Source organism: Puma concolor, chromosome C1, assembly GCF_028749965.1.
Source record: "Puma concolor isolate L17-30 chromosome C1, mPumCon1.1.hap2, whole genome shotgun sequence".
Classification (NCBI taxonomy): domain Eukaryota; kingdom Metazoa; phylum Chordata; class Mammalia; order Carnivora; family Felidae; genus Puma; species Puma concolor.
Window position 1 is genome coordinate 183,405,261 of NC_141674.1, and position 19,555 is coordinate 183,424,815.

The 19,555-nt window shown below is 37.2% G+C and overlaps 1 protein-coding gene across 6 annotated transcripts in view; it reads left to right on the forward strand.

Annotated features, from left to right (window-relative positions):
• The window catches only part of SLC39A10 (solute carrier family 39 member 10), a 147,683-nt gene that overhangs the window by 85,710 nt on the left and 42,418 nt on the right, over positions 1 to 19,555 (forward strand). Inside the window, exon 1 of one of the 6 annotated variants that reach the window (XM_086719185.1) lies at positions 991 to 1,734. The exons of the other annotated variants lie outside the window; for them this stretch is intronic. The gene's annotated coding sequence lies outside the window, so the exon portion shown is untranslated. Of the gene's footprint in view, positions 1 to 990; positions 1,735 to 19,555 lie in introns of those variants that run through there. 6 annotated transcript variants of the gene reach the window in all.

Genomic DNA, 19,555 nt, shown 5'->3' on the forward strand with positions numbered 1-19,555 from the left:
AGATTCTGTATATTATAAAGTAGTGAGATCCATTCTAGTGTATCTTTTTTAGTGTAGAATTTCAACTGACTTCATAACTTGTTAATGTTTGGAACACACTTTTTTTTTTTTTAACGTTTATTCATTTTTGAGACAGAGACAGAGCATGAACGGGGGAGGGTCAGAGAGAGGGAGACACAGAATCTGAAACAGGCTCCAGGCTCTGAGCTGTCAGCACAGAGCCCGACGCGGGGCTCGAACTCACGGACCGCGAGATCATGACCTGAGCCGAAGTCCGCCGCTTAACCGACTGAGCCACCCAGGCGCCCCAAGGAACACACTTTTTTTTTTTTTAATTTTTTTTCAACGTTTATTTATTTTTGGAACAGAGAGAGAGCATGAACGGGGGAGGGGCAGAGAGAGAGGGAGACACAGGATCAGAAACAGGCTCCAGGCTCTGAGCCATCAGCCCAGAGCCTGACGCGGGGATCGAACTCACGGACTGCGAGATCGTGACCTGGCTGAAGTCGGACGCTTAACCGACTGCGCCACCCAGGCGCCCCAGGAACACACTTTTTAAGATGTTTGTTTTAAGTTAGGATACTCTAGTTATTTTCAAATGAAGTGCCAGTGTAAATAGAAAGTTTATTTTCAAGAAAATAATCATACCAATCTAATAAAAATGAGGAAGGAAGTCAGAAAGATCTGCTAAAATCAAATAATTGTAAGATTTTTGGGAAAAAGGTGCTCTTTAAATTCAGTGTAGGGGTACCTGTGCCACTCAGTTAAGTGTCTGACTTCAACTCAGGCCGTGATCTCACGGTTCGTTGATTTGAGCCCCAGGTCGGGTTCTGTGCTGACAGCTCAGAGCCTGGAGCCTGCTTCAGATTCTGTGTCTCCCTCTCTCTCTCTGCCCCTCCCCTGCTCATGTTCTGTCTCTCAAAAATAAAGCAACATTAAAAATATTTCAAAAAATAAATTCACTGTGATATGTAATTTAATTTACAATTTATAAAGCAAACATAGCTTTTCCTAGGAAGATTTTTGCCTAAATACAAGTACTTGAAAATTTATTGAAGATAAAATATAAACTTTCTTAGTTAACAAATAAGTATATGAATATTATATGTTAGTTCACTTGATGTTTTTTCCCTAAACAAATTTAGGGGTCATGTTAATTTTAATTGTAGGTGTTTTTTTTTTTTAAAGAAGAAAATACTAAAAATAGGGAGAAAAAAACTTCTTAAATTTTAGAAACCATTGAAGAAATTGAAAAAAATTCATAAGTTTCATTGCATGTATATGAAAACATCTATACAGGAAAGGGAAAACATTGTAATCAAACTAAAAAGACACTGCACAGACTGAAGATATTTTTTTGTAGAATATATGACCAAGTCATATTATTTAAAAGCTCGTATATGTTGGTAAGAATATTGAGACACCAGGAATAATTATAAAGTATAGATAAAAATAAGGCAAAATCTTTTATTCCAAAATTAATAGTACCAAGTACTAAAGAGAATGCAATGATCATACTGCTGGTGGCAGTATAACCAAACTTAGTTTCTCTAGAAACCAATTTGGAAAGATGTAACAAGACCTGAAAAGTGTTAACATTTTTTTTGTAGTCTTTCCCTACATCTTGGAATTGCCCAAGCAAGTAACCAAAATTTATAGCACAAATTGAAATTATAATGATTGCGTATTGTGATTAAAACTCTACAAACAAATGCTTGTGAAACTCTTGAAACTGTAAGTAATTCATTTTCTTCCACATGTGACAAAATGTGATTTTGTTAACAAAAGCTTAAGATTTATAATTGCTGGCTTTTATTTTTAGTTTTTTTTTTTTTCCTTTTTTCTTCTTCCCCAGTGAGTAATTGCAACTTGAGTGATTGCAATTCGGCTTATTTAAGCATATTTTTAGTTTTATTCAGTCAAAGTTTTATGTGAATATAAAGTATTAAATAGTCTGTGAGGATTTTAGGGAAAAGGATAAATAAATCAGTCCCTTGTCTTCCTTCTTTTACATTCTTCTGCCTAGAGAGACAAGGGACTTCTTTCGTTTCATTAGTTGATTATCTTGCTAATTCACTGCTATGTCTCCAATGTGTCCATTAATTCTTGTTGATTTTCATTTTAAGTCATTTGTTTAGTGAAGGATGAGGATTTAGCACTCTTCCTCCCCTCTATGTACCTTCTCCCATTTTCTATATCCCTGGTTTTTCAGTACAATTATCCTGTAATTTTGATTTAGAACATTTATATTTTAATGACTATAAATTTTATAATACACAGCTATTACAATAAACTTATTTTTTCTTTTCTGCACAACTGTGTTTTCCTGGCATTAAAACTTAATTTCTTTCTTTCTTTTTTTTTTTTCCTATGTGCCTGTATGTCACAAAATCTTTCTCCGCTCTGTATCTAAATGTAGCTTTGTAAGAAAGGGAATGTGCCCTAGGATGACTGTTTATAGAATGAGTTGTAGTTTTCTTATACGTTGGACATTGTTAAACCTGATAATAAAGATGGATTGAAAATTGATAATGAAATCGGTACTTTGCTACTAAAATTAATATCTTCAGTATTTGAATTACATTTTTGTTAAGATTTTATTAAATGACAGAACTGAATCTTCACTTTGTTCAACAATTAAAAGGACCTTGATGGCTTAAAATAACTAGAAGGACACTTAAAATCACACAGAAAGCTTCCATGGTGGGGATGAAATAGCCTGCGTTGTCAGCATCATTAAAACATGTTATAAAAAAAATGTAAGAAAAAGTGTTGTAAAAAGATTGCCCTGGAGATTCTGTGTTTTTGTTGTTGTTGTTTTTTCCTCTGTCTTCATGGAAAGGAAGGATCATTTTATTGGCAGTGCTTATGGATAACAAGCTGGTGCAAAATAAAGGACATGTAACAGTGATACAAAGGAAGAGTCAAGATGAATGTGGTGATAAAAATTTGAGAGTGGCAATAACTATTCTTAGAATGAAGGCAACTGCCAGTGGTGATGAGTCAATTAGGTGTGTGTGTCATTCAGGTCCTAAGGTTAACACTCTGTATCCTCTTCATGCTGCATGTTATGTTGGTTTATATGCATTTGGAGTGAAAGAGGTTGAAGTCCATTTACTTCAAGGGTAACTAAAATCACAAACATTTTAGTAGCTTCAAAAGGCATCACGGTATTTTGTGACTGGTAAAGGCCATTACATTTACTAATGTCAGATCAAATATTTGTTCTTTGTATTCACAAGCAGCAGAACAGACACAAGAGTATCATAGGTGGCTTTCAACAGCATGGTTCCAGGCTCCCTGTAATGAAAACTTGAAGAGCAGAGACTTGAGATAGACTTGTTTTGACATCAGTGAGAAAATGTAGGTTTGCACATGAATGCTTAAATACAATAAAGATGGATTTGATATGTTGATGCTTGGTTTGGTACATTGAATGAAGGCTCAGATTTTTTTTTTTTTAATTTTTAATGTTTATTTTTGAAAGAGAGTGTGAGTGGGGGAGGGGCAGAAAGAGAGAGAGACACAGAATCTGAAGCAGGCTCCAGGCTCTGAGGTGTCAGCACAGAGCCCAACATGGGGCTCAAAGTCACGAACTGTGAGATCATGACTGGAGCAGAAGTCAGACGCTTAACTACTGAGCCACTCAGGCACTCCAAGGCTCAAATATTTTTATTCTTTCTCTCTTGGTAAAAGTTATTGAAATGGTAGCAGCACTGAATTATGCCCAAGCTCAGTTATAGCATGCATCTAACTTTTTGTATGTATGAATCTTAGTGGAAATATCAAGAGATTGTTGGAACTGTGCTATTTTGGGAAGAGCTACATTGGCATTCCAAACTAAAACTATGGCATTAGTAGGTTAGGTATCTGGTGAAGGGAGGAATGAAAAACAAACCTTGAAGCTAGGACGATTTTGCTCTTCCTGTTGAGAACTCATTACTGAAATAGATTTATACCTTGAAAAGTTATTTTTTTCTTCTGCCTTGAAAAGTTTTGTGATGTCAATGAAACTGGTATGTTGTGATGATTCCTACTCAGGTACTAGTGAATTGGGTGCCTCTTGTAATCTAGAATTGGTCTTGGATGTACTAATGCTGCATGTGCTGTTGAATATTATTGCACTTGATCTTAGCCAAAAGGCCGAGAAGCGATTGAATATTTTTGATAGCACTCTTTAAAGGAATCAAAACAAAGGGACTTTTTCTCCCTGCTTATATACTTTTTTTTTTTTTAAATTTTTTTTTTCAACGTTTATTTATTTTTGGGACAGAGAGAGACAGAGCATGAACGGGGGAGGGGCAGAGAGAGAGGGAGACACAGAATCGGAAACAGGCTCCAGGCTCTGAGCCATCAGCCCAGAGCCCGACGCGGGGCTCGAACTCACGGACCGCGAGATCGTGACCTGGCTGAAGTCGGACGCTTAACCGACTGCGCCACCCAGGCGCCCCTATACTTTATGAAAGTTAAGTGAAAGATACATAGAGTCACATCTAGCGGTCGTAACACTGTAGGTTAATATGCTTAATTGTTTTACAAACTTATATATACTTGTTTTACAACCAATTTTATATGCATTAGTTCAATTGATGGATAAATGTAGGTGCTTTCCCCCATTTTGCAGATGAGAAACAGTGACAGTACTGGGATGAATTTAGAGCAAAGGTTTCTGGCCCCTGGTTCTTTACTATGTACAAAAACATTATTCAATGGGAGTATAGCAGAAATGTGACTTAAAACTGGATCCTTGTTATATTACTCTTAATGCTACTTGCACTTAAATAGCATTTAACATCAGTGAAATGAAAAACGTTTAGAGGTCTTACCACTTAAAAAAAAAATACACATTTTACTTGGTTGTCATAATTACTGTGAAATAGAACAGGAATTAATATCCCCACTCTGTAAGTTAAGTAATTTGCCCAGCAACTCATAGCAAGTGAGTTGGCAGAGCCAGATCTCTATTTTTGACTCCTAGAGTAGTGTTTCTGCAGTATGCAAACAGTCTCATTGCTTCTCAGCCATTTTGTGTGTACTGCTGTTGAATCACAGAGGGAAACTAAATTGTTATCTGACTACCAGTATTGATAAAGATTCATAAAGTCATTCAGTGGTATAAGTGCCAGTTCATGTGATTCAAGATAAAAATAAAACTAATTTCTGCCATTATTTAAAGAAGTCCTGTAATGAAACCCTTAAAAAAAAAATGAAGTCCTTTATGAAATTGAGATACCATGTACATTTATTAAGTGGATTTTCACATTGTTAACTTTAAAGCATGATAAATTTATGTAATCCAGGTTGGGTGTTTTAGTGATTTTTCTTTTGTTTTCTCCTTCATCGATCTTCAAAATACCAATCTAGAGCATTGAAATGGCTAGTTTTAAAACCTTGCTAAGCAATGTATAGTATTTTTCTTATTATTTTGTGATTGTGTTGTGTGCGTATGTATGAGAGAGCAAACTGAGATACAGACCAAAACTTTGGATTCTTTCATTTGGTTTTCATTTTTCTTTTAAAAAATACCAGCTTGAGTATTTTTTTGAGTATTTTTTTTAAGTCAAATGTTGAGTGATCATACACAGGATATACTACATTAGTTGGCCTTTCCAGTAACAGCAACCTATTGTTGCCAATAGAATTATTTTAGTGTTTATTAGTTATTTTTCTTATGTCAAGCAATCATTTTGTTAACTAATCTATTGATCATCTTATTGACTTTGTAATATTAACTGTAAGTAATAGACAATTTGTTTTCCCTTTAAAAGTGTTCTGGTAGTATACATTGGTAATTATCTCAGTGTTCTCTACGTTATTTTAAAATATGCTGATGTTGTACAGAGTCCTAGACATTCAGGTTAGAGGACTATCACAAACTTGAACTATCACCTTGATCATGTTGTATATCTTCTTTGGGTCTTAGATTTCTGTGTGTAAAATAAGACTGTTTAGCTAGTATACTTAAATATCTTTTTATCTTAAACTTTCTATGGTTCTGTTATGTCTGTCTATATGAAATAAAGTTAATTGTCTTTAGACAAAATATCTATAGAAATATAATGTTAGCAATTAGTGTAATTTCAGAGTTTGTTCTTTTTTTTTTTTTTTTTAAATTTTTTTTTTCAACGTTTATTTATTTTTGGGACAGAGAGAGACAGAGCATGAATGGGCGAGGGGCAGAGAGAGAGGGAGACACAGAATCGGAAACAGGCTCCAGGCTCTGAGCCATCAGCCCAGAGCCCGATGCGGGGCTCGAACTCACGGACCGTGAGATCGTGACCTGGTTGAAGTCGGACGCTTAACCGACTGCGCCACCCAGGCGCCCCTCAGAGTTTGTTCTTGATATAGGTGTTTTATTTAAAAATTTAAAAAGTTGTAATTTGGCACTTTATTCAGGAAAAATTATAATTGAAAGCCTATAATTAAAGATGTTTGTAAGCTTTTATACAAGAGCTTGGTATGGAGATTATCAGCCCTAATTACTTATGTTTCTTTTAAGTGTAGTCATATAGTGTTGTTTTTTTTTTTTAATATATGAAATTTATTGTCAAATTGGTTTCCCTACAGTACCCTAGTCATATAGTTTGTTAAGATCCTTTGGTTACCAATAATACCTTTTTTCTTTGTGGTTAAGAAATGGATTTTCTCTTACGTTATTTTTAAGTGCATGTGACACTGGTAAAATTAGGTCTATAGTTTAAGTTATGTAAGTATCAGTATATTGGTTTTGAAAATGTACTGTTATTATATAAGCTGTTATCATTGGGAAAATCAAGTGAACAGTGCATGGAAACTGAACTGTTTTTATAACCTATTACCTTAAATTATTTTAAAATAAGTTAAAAACTAAATTTGTCTCTGGAGATGGTTAAATATAGGTCTGTTTCTACAAGCTGTATATTGAGGATTTTACTAATTGGAAATTGAAATACACTTTTTTTTTAAGGTTTTATTTTTTTTTTTTTAAATTTTTTTTTTTCAACGTTTTTATTTATTTATGGGACAGACAGAGACAGAGCATGAACGGGGGAGGGGCAGAGAGAGAGGGAGACACAGAATTGGAAACAGGCTCCAGGCTCCGAGCCATCAGCCCAGAGCCTGACGCGGGGCTCGAACTCACGGACCGCGAGATCGTGACCTGGCTGAAGTCGGACGCTTAACCGACTGCGCCACCCAGGCGCCCCAAGGTTTTATTTTTAAGTAAATTCTATAGCCAACATGGGGCTTGAACTCACAACCTCCATAGCAAGGGTTGTGCGCTCCACCCACTGAGCCGGCCAAACGCCCCTGAAGTATATAGTTTTTATATATACTTTACATAAGGATTTTTAAAAAGTATATATACTTTACATAAGGATTAAAAATTGTTTTCTCTCAAATAAAACATACCTCCAGTGAAGTACCCAAATGTTAAGTATAAACTTTGACAAATTTTCATGAAGTGAACACACCCATGTAACCAGCACCTAAGAAATAGAGCATTAACAGCAGCCCAGAATTCCCTTCATGACTTCTCCCTGCCACTTCCCATACCGAATTACAACCACTACCTTCACTATATATATAGTTCTGACGCTAATGTTGAAATATTAGTGACTTTTACAGGAAAATATTGGTAGATCTCATTTTTATTTGCATTTAAAGCAAAATATTTCCATGAGAAATTGTATAATTGATTAGCACAGTGATTGTTATTTAATTGTGAATTAACCTGACCCTTACTGTAGAAATTATACAATGATGGAATATTTAAACTTTTAACCAATGATATACTGGAAATCAGTAACAGAAGATGAAATGAAAATTGAATGTGTAATGGCAACTGCTCGTTGTTCAGAATCCATTCATCCTTTCTGGTGCAGTAGGATCATTCATAGATGTCTTACCCAGAAGGCTCGGGTAAACAACTAGATATATTTGCTGAAGTGGAAAACTAACACATTGTCAATGCACAGGAACTTAGAAAACTCCAAAACACACAAAAAAAGAGACAATAGAATATCTTGGCTTGGGCAAAGCTCAATCCTACAAAGGCCAGTACTTAGGGTTGAATGATAAATGGATTTAGGTGACATATCCTCCATTCCTTCTTGACAGAAAGGATCCTCTTTTTGCTGTGGTTAGAAAAGGATTCTTAACCTCCATGGAATGCTTGAGAAACTCCTGGATAAGTTGTGGTTGAGGCTATATGTGCCAGTCTCCTTAGAGCTGATTGAGGCCATGTGACTAAATTCTTGCTATTGGAGTATTAGAAGTGATACATGCAATGTCTGCTTCATTTGCTGCTAAAGAAAGTTCTGTACCTGGACTTCAATTTTTTCTGTTTTACTAATGATTGGAATAGCACTCATGTAAGGCTGATGAATCTGATTGATTGGAGTGGAGGTGCTCACAGACCTGGAGCAGTCATCTTGGACTGTTTTGTTGTTGTTGTTTTTTAATTTGTTTATTTGGGGCGGGGGGGGGGGGCGGGTAGAGGCTTCAAGCAAGTGGGGAGAGGGGCAGAGAACAAGCAGGGAGGGAGAGAATCCTAAGCAGGCTCCACGCTGTCAGCACAGAGCCCAGCACGGCACTCAAGATCCCATGAATTGTGAGATCATGACTTAAGCCAAAATCAAGAGTTGGACGCTTAACCGACTGAGCCATCCAGGTGCCCTGTCTTGGACTGTTTTTGACAGAGAAATAAACTTGAGTGTTTCTTAAGCCATTGCCCTTTTGGGAGAGGTTCTTTGCAGTAGCTGTTTGGTCTATGCTAACTAATTCATACTTCATCCAAATGACTCTCAAAGCACACATTTGCTGTAGCAGTTCTGAACTAAAGTTGGAAAGTTTATGAATGATTTAAACACATAACACAGGTTTAAAATTACATGTCACTCGTGCTTGCATTCCTATGATCTCTTACATGTAAATAATTAGAGGAGTCAAGATATTTAGAATTCTTGGTAATAAATAGAGTACTATACATTTAAAACATGACAAATGAAAATTTAAATCTCACATAGACCATCTGGTTTTTGTGTTTCATGTGAAACTGGTAACCAAAGAGTTAATGGGACTAGCAAGCACAGCTGCAGCTTTAACCCAGACCTTTTATTTTGTTTGTCTTTAAATATCCCTGACTCTCCTCTTTGAGGGAGGCAGATTTGAGCCTTCCTCTCTTGTTGCCTTGTCTCCTTGTTTGACTGCCTTTCAAATAAACCCTTTCCTGGCTGTATACTCAGTGTTACAGTGATTGGCTTTGCTGTGCATTGGGCATATGAACTTGGGTTCAGTTACAAATTTGGCAAGCTAACCGGGTGCTCTTTGCCTCTGGTTTGTTGGTCCCCAGTCAGTAATAGAAGTCTGATGACAAGTCCAAGCAGCTGCCTTGGCTCTTTTTCCTGGGGACCATCCCCAGAGCCCCACCCCAACAGGGCACCATTGACTTTTGGTGCTCAATTTAGCCCTTGTGGCAAGGAAACCATTTTTGGTTTGGACGGATGTCTATTGGTAAGTGCTTCATGTGCCATGCTTGGCCTGTGAGCTTATTTCTTCCTTCTCTTTGGTTTGGCTTCGATTTTTTTCTCTCATTTGATTACCTCCAAGTAGGGAGTTTTGGTTCTCTTAACCTTTTCTTGCTTAAAGAATGGCTAACTAGGAAGTCATTTGGTTCCGTTGGTGAAGCCTTACTTTTGGGGAGGAACCAGTGCTCACAGAGGTGCTATGGACTTCATTTGGTTTGTTTGTTGCTGCAGCTTTTGGTATCGTTGGACAAAACTGGCCATATTCTAATTGGAAAATGGGAAATGACAATTCATTTCCCACATGTAGACCTTTGGGTTGTAGTCTCCAAAATTTGGCAATGTTTACTTACGAATCTATGGAAAGAAAAAAAATCATCTTTTTGTAACACTGCTTGGCCACAATATTTATTTGACTCCAGAGAAAATGATTAATTAATGGACCCATAAATTATAATACCATCTTCCAATTAGATTTGGTTTTTTTGTGTGTGGGTTTTTTTATTTTATTTTGAGAGCGAGAGAGAGTACATGGGTGAAGGAGGGGCGGAGAGAGAGGGAGAAACTCCCAGGCAGGTTCCACATTGTCAGCATGGAGCCTCACTCGGGGCCAGTCTCATGAGCTGTGAGATCATGATCTGAGCCAAAACAAAGAGTTGGATGCTCAATGAGTCTTAATGTCGGAAGTACCCCATATTTTTAATTGGTTTTTCTATCTGTTAGAAATAAGTTTTTTAGATTTATGGTCTAAATTTTTAAACAGAGGTTTTTCTTTATCTTCGAACTACCTACAAAAAACCCTCTGTATTTGCCTTTAGAATCTCGTTGCCACCTTGGCTAAATAGATAAGTTTTGTGATGATCTGTAATCCTATTTAAAAAACCAGTTTTTTAATGTTTATTTTTGAGAGGTAAACAAAGTGCAAGCAGGGGAAGGGCAGAGAAAGAGGGAGACACAGAATCTGAAGCAGACTCCAGGCTCTGAGCTGTCAGCACAGAGCCCTACGCAGGGCTCAAACCCACGAACTGTGAGATCATGGCCTGAGCTGAAGTTGGTCACTTAACCGACTGAGCCACCCAGGTGCCCCAGATCTGTAATCCTATTTTAAGCGTCTTCTTTAAAACCTGATATTTCTATTTTCCCAAATTCAAGTGATTAACTCCCTTCCCTTCCCTTCCTTTCCCTTCCTTTCCTTTTTTCTTTTCTTTCAGAGAGAGTGCATGTGCCCGTGAGTAGGGGAGTGGGGGGCAGGGGAAGAGAGAGAGAGAGAGAGAGAAAGAAAGAAAAGAAAGAAAGAAGGAAGGAAGGAAGAAAGAAAGGAAAGAGAGAGAGAGAAAGAAAGAGAGAAAAGGAAGAAGGAAGGAAGGAGGAAGAAGGAAGGGAGGGAGGAAGGAAGGAAGGAGGGAGGGAGGGAGAAGGGAGGGAGGGAGGGAGGGAGGAAGGAAGGAAGGGAGGAAGGAATCAAGGAAGGAATCAAGGAAGGAATCAAGGAATCCCAAGCAGGCTTCACACTCAGCACAGAGCCTGAGGCAGGGCTCAGTCTCACAAACTGAGATTATGACCTGAGCTGGAATCAAGAGTCAGATGCTTAACTGACTGAGTCACCCAGGTGCCCCCCCCCCCCCCCAAATTCAACTTCTAAATGAAGTCTTTTTGACTAATGAGTCTAGTTTATTTGGTATATCAAATTACATGAGAAGCATTATCAAAGAAGATGATAAACCTTCTTAGGTTATATTGTATAGGTAAATGCTATAGCTGTTCCAGAAATTATGTAAAATTCCTAGTGAATGTTTTCATATATCCTCATATAATGTCATCACTTGTAATTTTAATTACCGAAGTGTCCCAGAATTTCCTTGTTAATTGCATTGTAATGACAAATACCTGATACCTTTAAGAGATCATAAAATTAAACCAAGAATTCCCAGAACTAGTGAGAAAACTGCATTGTTTTTTGTGGGATGAGGGTGACTTTAGAGAGAAGTTATGTTTCAGTAGTGCACCTTGGTGGATGTTAGATTCCAGTTCTGATTAACTATCTTTGTTGTTTTCCTATAAAACTGGTCTGGATCCTGAATTATTCTGTTTTTCTCAAATGTCTGGCTAAGACCCTCCAAACTAACATTTCTAATTTTCTCCTTTTCTCTTCACTTGGAATCATTGAGAACTAAAACTGCCCTTTTTTTCCGAAGCCCTGCAAACTGAGGCTAGACACTTTGAGGTGTACTTCAGAGAAAATTGCCACAACAGCTCATGTTTAGACAGTCTTCATGCCTGTTGCTGTATGGGCCACTCAGGTCACCAGAGATATACAGATAATTGAGCAAGTTTATCCCAGCTGTCCTCATTTGACAGATCTGCTGTTGGAACATCCAGATCTTAAGATGTTCACAGAAGCAGTTTTATGGATCAAGGATAAAGAAGAACACTGGATGCAGTGGTAACCTATCAGGTATTATTCATTGCCAAGATCACCAGAAATTAGACTGCTTGATTGCTCAAGGGAACAGGTGGGCCTATCAAGCTGCCAAGCTGGCACCTCAGAAAGATTCCAAAACCCTCTGTAATGGCTTTAGTACGAGACATAGACTTAACTAAGTATCAACCCCAGTACTCTTCTGAAGACCTAAAAGAGGTGGAGAATGGGATTTTGGACACATTACTGGCACTAAAGCCAGCTGGAAATACAATGAACAGGAGATAATCCTTATCCCAGAACATCTCATGGAAAAAATAGTCATATTCACCAAAGCACCCCACATGGGTGAGATTGTTACTTTTCAGTGGATCCAGAAGTACATTGTGGGTCCCAATCTTTAGAGAACCATCAAAAAGTCCGAAATGTGACATCTCTGATGAAAACAATCATAAGACTGGGCCCCCACCATTTCTAAAAGGTGTACCACTTAGAGTTATCAAACCTAAAGAAGACTGGCAGGTAGGCTTTACTATGATACTACAAACAACAAGTGATTTTTGATATTTGCTAATATTTGTAGGCACCTTTTACAAGTTGAGTTGAACTTCTCCATGCCATTCAGAGAAGGCATCAGAAGTTATCAAAACACTGCTAAACAAAATCATTTCTAGATTTGGATTGCTGCTAACAATTTAGAGCGACAATGGAGTGGTATTTGTGGTGAAAGTCAATAAGCAGTGTCCAGTGCCCTGGGCATTAAATAATGAAAATTACATGCTTCATGCAGAAACAGAAAATCAGCTGGGAAAACAGAAAAATGAACCATATGCTTAAAAGAACCTTGGCAAAAATTTGCAGAGAAACCAATTCAACTTGGGGAAAAAGTCTTGTGGGTTTCCCTGCTTTGGGTAAGAGTGGCCCCTAGCAATAAGCTTGGCTTAAGCCCCTATGAAATGTTGTATGGAAGACCCTTTCTACATCCTTTTTATGACTTAAGAGTTCCTGATGGGAGCACTATGGATACTATCAGGTATGTTCAATATTTGGGAAATACTTAACTGATATACATAAGTTTGCTTCCAGCAGGTTGATGTGTACCCCACAGATGTTCACTTATACCACGTGATACCTGGAGACTTGGTGTTATTAAAGAGAAGCACTCAGAGGACCTTGTTGGACAGGACCTTCTGCAGTGCTGTTGACCATCCATTCTTCAGTGAAACTAAAGGGAGTTAAGCCATGTATTTATCACTCAAGTGAAGCTGGTTCCATAAGAATCCACAGGTTCCCTATACCCTATTGGCAAGGAGAACATTGAAAAGAACGCTCCTTGGATCAGTGAGCCTCTGAAAGACCTAAAACTACTATTTAGGACATTTGGTTATCAGTATTTTGTATTTTCAAGTGTTTGCAACCTCCCAAGCTTGGAAAGATAATTCCACCATTAGGATTTCTCCGACGTTGGTCAAGGCTGGCAGTCTTTCTCACTGTTGGCTATATCATCCTGAACCCAGCACAGAGTACCACCACAGCAACCCAGTAATAATGCCTATAACTAACCTTTCTTGTAATTTGACGCTCTCCATCAACTTAGAGTCAGGTTCATCAAGTCATTCAATTAACCATACTTCTTGGTTTCAAATGATACCTTCAGTGAGTCTGCAGAATGAAATTATTGATCCTCCTGAATTAACAGGAGTGCTTTGTGCATCCCTAGGTTACATTTTGTATGTGGATAGGAATATGTTGCTAGGGGAACCAAAGTACAAAAAGTCTTGGTAATGCAGAATGTTGGGTTTCAGTTGGAATGTTGGAACTAAAGAATATTTCTAAATGAGTGCGGAAAGGTTCTAGTCTACTAACTCCAGTCTTTGCCACATTTCAGTTAGAAATAACTAGAGTGGTCGTGGTCCTAGTTCCCTTGAGAACGAGGAATGGTAAAAAGACAATGGGGTTGAAACAAGTAACCATAGGTTAACAGGACTAGTAAGTGCAGCTGCAGCTTTTTACCCAGACCTTTTTTTGTTTGCCTTTAAACATCCCTGAATGTCCAGCAGACTTGAGGCTTGCTCTCCCATCTTCTTGTCTCCTTGTTTGCTTCTCAAATAAACCCTTTCCTTGCTGTATACTTGTTTCAGTGATTGGCTTTGCTGTGCTTTGGGCATACGAGCTTGTTTAGCGACACATGGAGTCATTTATTTGATGTTGCCTGATCAGAATACATGTAGGTTTTATTCCCACCACTGGTACCTGTTGACAGAGATAATATGCACTGAATAAACCACAAGGCATTTACATATCTGATGAATGGAGCAACGTTGACTAAAAATGTCCTCTTTCACTAGCATCTTCTAGTGGAAAATCAAAGTAAACTGCAGGGAGTATAACTGTCCTCTTTCTGCTTAATAGTGATTGTCTTCATTACTCATGCCTTTTCATTAGTGCACAAGTAAAATTAATATATTTTAAATGGTGATTTTATCCATGAGACTATATGAGAAACTGACGTGTTTGGATTAAAAAATACAAAATCAAACAATGTAGTTTGGCAGTTAAAAAACATTATAGGCTAATTGTTTTTTAAAATTCTTAAGCCACATCTGTCACATAATTCTATCTAATTTATTTGGGAAACTGTAACATTCATTTGACTGAAGTATCATATTAAATAAATGGGAATGTTTGATTTATTTATATTGATTGTAGTTCTCAAGCCTTAGCCATCTGACTCATTGACTGGATAAAACATTGCTGATCCCTACCTTCAGAGTTCCTGATTGAGTAGGTCTGTGTGGGGTGCAAGGATTAACATTTCTAACAAGTTCCGAGGTGACCGTGATGCTACTTCTGCTCCTACAACCATACTTTGATTACATGGAGAGAAGTTATGTGAAATCTTTTCAAACTTAAGACTACATTGAAGAATATCACCTGAATCCCATTATGCTGCTCTGACAAATAATAAGTGTTTTGTGACAGTGTTTCAGGCCCCCTCCTCCCTTCTTAAGAAATAAAACTGCAGATGCGATGCAGTGCATTTGACTCCCCTCCTCTTCCTGAAAAGTAACCATTCCAGAGTGTAATCATCCCCATGATAGGTTCTTGCTACCTGTATATATACACCCTAAAAGTAAGATGTTCTGCATGTTTTTAATTGTGTTTAAGTGATAGGACATGTATCTTTTTGTAATTTATAAATTGTTTCTGGGATTTGTGCATGTTATATATTCCTTCATGTTCGTACATTTATAACTGCAGTGTAAGTTTTAATGGCATAAATATACCACATTTATTTCATCTGTTCTTCCACTGATGGGCATGTAGGTTTGTGGCAGGCACTAATGATTACATAATTGACTGCCATTCTTTATTTTACCTCCTTTTAAACCTGCTGTTAAGTCCCCATGTTCTGTGGGCACTTCCTCTCATATGCAGGAGAGAGAGATCTTTCCATTCCTAAGGGAATGAATATGTTTGTCTAAGTCAATCATAGTAATTTCTTCCTTTACCAGTTACAGGTTTTGGCATGGGTATGTTGTACAGTCCTGTTCAAATATATGGAAAGAAAAATCTGGGATAGACTTTAGGGAAAGATTTTTCTCCCTGGGTAAGAAGAGACATGAAGAGAAATCCTCCAGTTTTGAATATAGTTGTACAAGGTTAGAATGATTGTAGCAATAGCAGTTCCTTGAGACTGCAGGGACAAACCTGAGAGCCTGAGTTTTTGATCATGCAATAATCCTGGAACCACCCATTTCTCCCAGCTTTTTATGTAAAATTTTCCTTTAGTGTTCTATTATTTATAACCAAAGCATCCTGTCTTAAGGTAGTTCTTTTTTATTTATTTATTTTTTAACATTTATTCATTTTTTTTGAGAGACAGCATGAGCGGGGAAGGGGCAGAGAAAGGGATATACAGAATCGGAAGCAGGCTCCAGGCTCTGAGCTGTCAGCACAGAGCCCAACACGGGGCTCGAACTCACAAACTGCGAGATCCTGACCTGAGCTGAGGTTGGACGCTCAGCCGACTGAGCCACCCAGCGCCCCAGAAAGCTTTTTCATTTAAATACATTATGTATATAGAAAAGTACACAGAGTATAAATACAATGAATTATCACAAAGTAAACATATTTGTGTAACCATTACTCATTTACCTCACTTTCCAATTCCAATTATTGCCCTCTACCTACCTTTCAAAAAGTCATCGTTGGGGTACCTTAGCTGGCTTAGTCGGTAGAGCATGCATCTCTTGATCTCAGGGATATGAGTTCAGGGCCATGTTGGGTATAGAGATTACTTCAGAGTAAAATCTCTAAGGAAAAAAAAGTCATCTTGGTTTAGTTTTACTCATTTTTAACTTTATATAAATAGAATTATACACTACGGTCTCTTTAGTGATTGCCATCTTTTGTACAATCTCATGTTTGTGAGATTTATTTGTGTTAATGTGTGAAGCTGTAATTTCATTTTCATTCCTGTATAGTATTCTGTTGAAAGATTATTCTGTTGATGAACATTTGGCCTTTTTTTCCGTGTTTTAAGCTATGATAAATGATGATTGTGTTAATTTTCATGTTCATGTCTTTTGGTGTCACTGTGTATGCATTTCTGTTGAACATATACCCAGGAGTAGAATTGCTGTGTGAGTGGATATGCTTATGTTTAACTTCTGGGGGATCTGTCAAACATTTTTCCAAAAGATACCAATGTATGGTTAGTCCCACCAGCAGTGCATTATCTACACCATTTGTATTTTATTCATTCTGGTGGGTATATAGTAATACCCAAGTGTGATTTTCATTTGTATTTCTCTGATAACTACTGAAGTTGAGAATCTTTTCATATGCTTAGTAATTTGGCTGTCTTCTTACAAAATGCCTGTTCAGACTTCCTGCCTATTTTTCCATTGAATTGTCACATAATTTTCACGTTGCCTTGTGGAAATTCCTTATATATTCTTGACTGGTAACATGGTGATAATCTTTTCTCGATCTGTGACTTGCCTTTTTTTATTAAGATTTTATTTTTAAGTAATCTTTACGCCCAACATGGGGCTCAAACCCACAACCCCAATATCAAGAATTGCATGTTCTACCATCTGATCCAGCCAAGCACCTCCCTCCCCCCCCCCTTTTTTTTTACAGATCTGTGGCTTGCCATTTTTCATCTCTTGATGAACAGACCTTAATTTTAATTGTACTATACTTTATTGTTTTTCCCTTTATAATGTTTTTTATGTTCTATCCTGAAGGTCTTTTTTTTTAGTATATATATTGCAAAAGAATATTTAATGGCATGGGGAAATACCATTTAATAAGTGGAAGAAAGAGCCTGTAAAACAGTATGATCTCAATTTGGTAATGCTACGTTCTCCATCTGGCCCCTGGATTACCATATCAAAACTGGCGGCCATCCCTGCCCCCACATGCACTCCTTATGCCCTTACCCTGCTCTGCTCTTCAGTTTTCTTACTACCTGCTAACATAGTCTACAGTTTTTTTTTTAATTTTATTTTTTTAATTTACATCCAAATTAGTTAGCATGTAGTGCAACAATGATTTCAGGAGTGGATTCCTTAATGCCCCTACCCATTTAGCCCATCCCTGCTTCCACAACCTCTCCAGTAACTCTCTGTGCTCCACGCTTAAGAGTCTCTTAAGTTTTGTCCTCTATCTTGAAGGTCTTAATGGTAGTTTGCTGAATAAATGTTCTAGTTGTACACTTTTCAGGACAGTAGCCAGTAGCCACATGTGGTTATTGAACACTTGAGGTGTGGCTAGTCTGAGTAAAGATGTTCTGTAAGTGTAAAGTGCATGCTGGATTTCAATGAACATAGTATTAAAAAAGAATATCAAAATCAAATTAATAGTTTTTATATTTATTACATGTTGAAATGATCACATTTTGCATATATAGGGAGTTAAATATGGAAATGACCTGCTTTTTCTAGAAAATTTTAAAATTACATAATTGACTCACATTGCATTTCTATGTTCTAGAAGTGTGCTATCCAATAGAACTTTCTGTGATGATGGACATGTTCTATATCTATACTGTCCAATATAGTAGCCATAAGCTGAAAGTGTCCATTGAGCATTGAAAATGTAGTGAGGGTGATTGAGAAGCTGAATTTTTGTTTTTTGTTTTTTGTTTTTGTATTTGAGAGACAGAAAGTGTGAGCAGGGGAGGGATAGAGAGAATCCCAAGCAGGCTGTGCACCGTCAGCACAGAGCCTGACTTGGGGCTTGAACCCACGAACCAGGAGATCATGACCTGAGCTGATGCCAAGAGTTGGACACTTAACTGACTCAACCACCCAGGTGCCCCTGAGAAGCTGGATTTTTAATTGTAGGTAGTTTAAATGTAAGTAGCCATCTGTGGGTAGTAGCTACCATATTGAACAGCACAGTTCTGGGCACTCTATTGCTTTAACATTTATTGTTTGAGGTTTAGGTTTATAATCTGTCTGAATTGATTTTACATATAGTGTGAAGTAGGGGTCAAGTTTTATTTTTTCTTTCAAATGGAAATTGAGTTGACCAAGCATCAAGGAAGAAAGAATCTTTATTATTTTTAGATTGTTCTTTGTTTGTTAGGTATATTTATTTGTTTGTTCTTCCATCAAATGCCACACTGTCTTTAGTTGCTGATAGAGTAAGTGTTCTTGTTCTTCATGAATGTCTTGGTCATTCTTGGACTTTACTATTTCCACATAACTATAAAAAGTACCTCATCAATTTTCAGTTTCCTTTGGGATTTTGACATTACTTTGGCTCTATATAACATCCAGTCATGAGTATGATATAGCCATTTATTTAGGTCTTTCACTTGTCTCAGTAATATGTGATCTTTCATTTATGTAAAGGTCTTGCACATCTTTTGCTAGATTTATTCCTAGTCATTTGGTACTGTAAATGATACTGTTTTCTAATTTTAATTTCTCATTATTGCTAGTGTATAGAAGTAAAATTGATTTTAGGTTATTGTCTTTATATATGGCAATTATACTGAATTAGCTTATTAATTTTTATAGATTCTTTTGGATTTTTTATATACCCAATCCTATAATGACTTTCTTTCTTTCTTTCTTTCTTTCTTTCTTTTTCTTTCTTTCTTTCTTTCTTTCTTTCTTTCTTTCTTTCTTTCTTTCTTTCTTTCTCTTTCTTTCTTTCTCTCTCTCTCTTTCTTTTTCTTTCTCTTTCTTTCTTTCTTTCTTTCTTTCAGAAAGAGAGAGAGCACTAGCAGGGGAGGGGCATAAAGTGAGGGGGAGAGAGTCCCAAGCATTCTCTGCACTGTCAGCGCAGAGCCTGATGTGGGTCTCAAATGGAGGAACCTGTGAGATCATGACCTGAGCCAAAACCAAGAGTCAGATGCTTACCTGACTGAGCCACCCAGGCGCCCATCTTTCTGGTTTTTATACATTTTATCATTTTATTTCATCTTCTTGTCTTATTGTACTGCCCAGGACCTCAAGAACAGAGATTAGCAAACTTTTGTAAAGGACCAGATAAGAAGGAAGCCAACAGTTTCTGTATAAATCTATAGTAGACTCTTACATGTTGTGCTTAAAGGGAGTCAGAATTGTCTTATAGATGGAGTCTTGAGCAATTTGTACTAATTTGAAGGGTT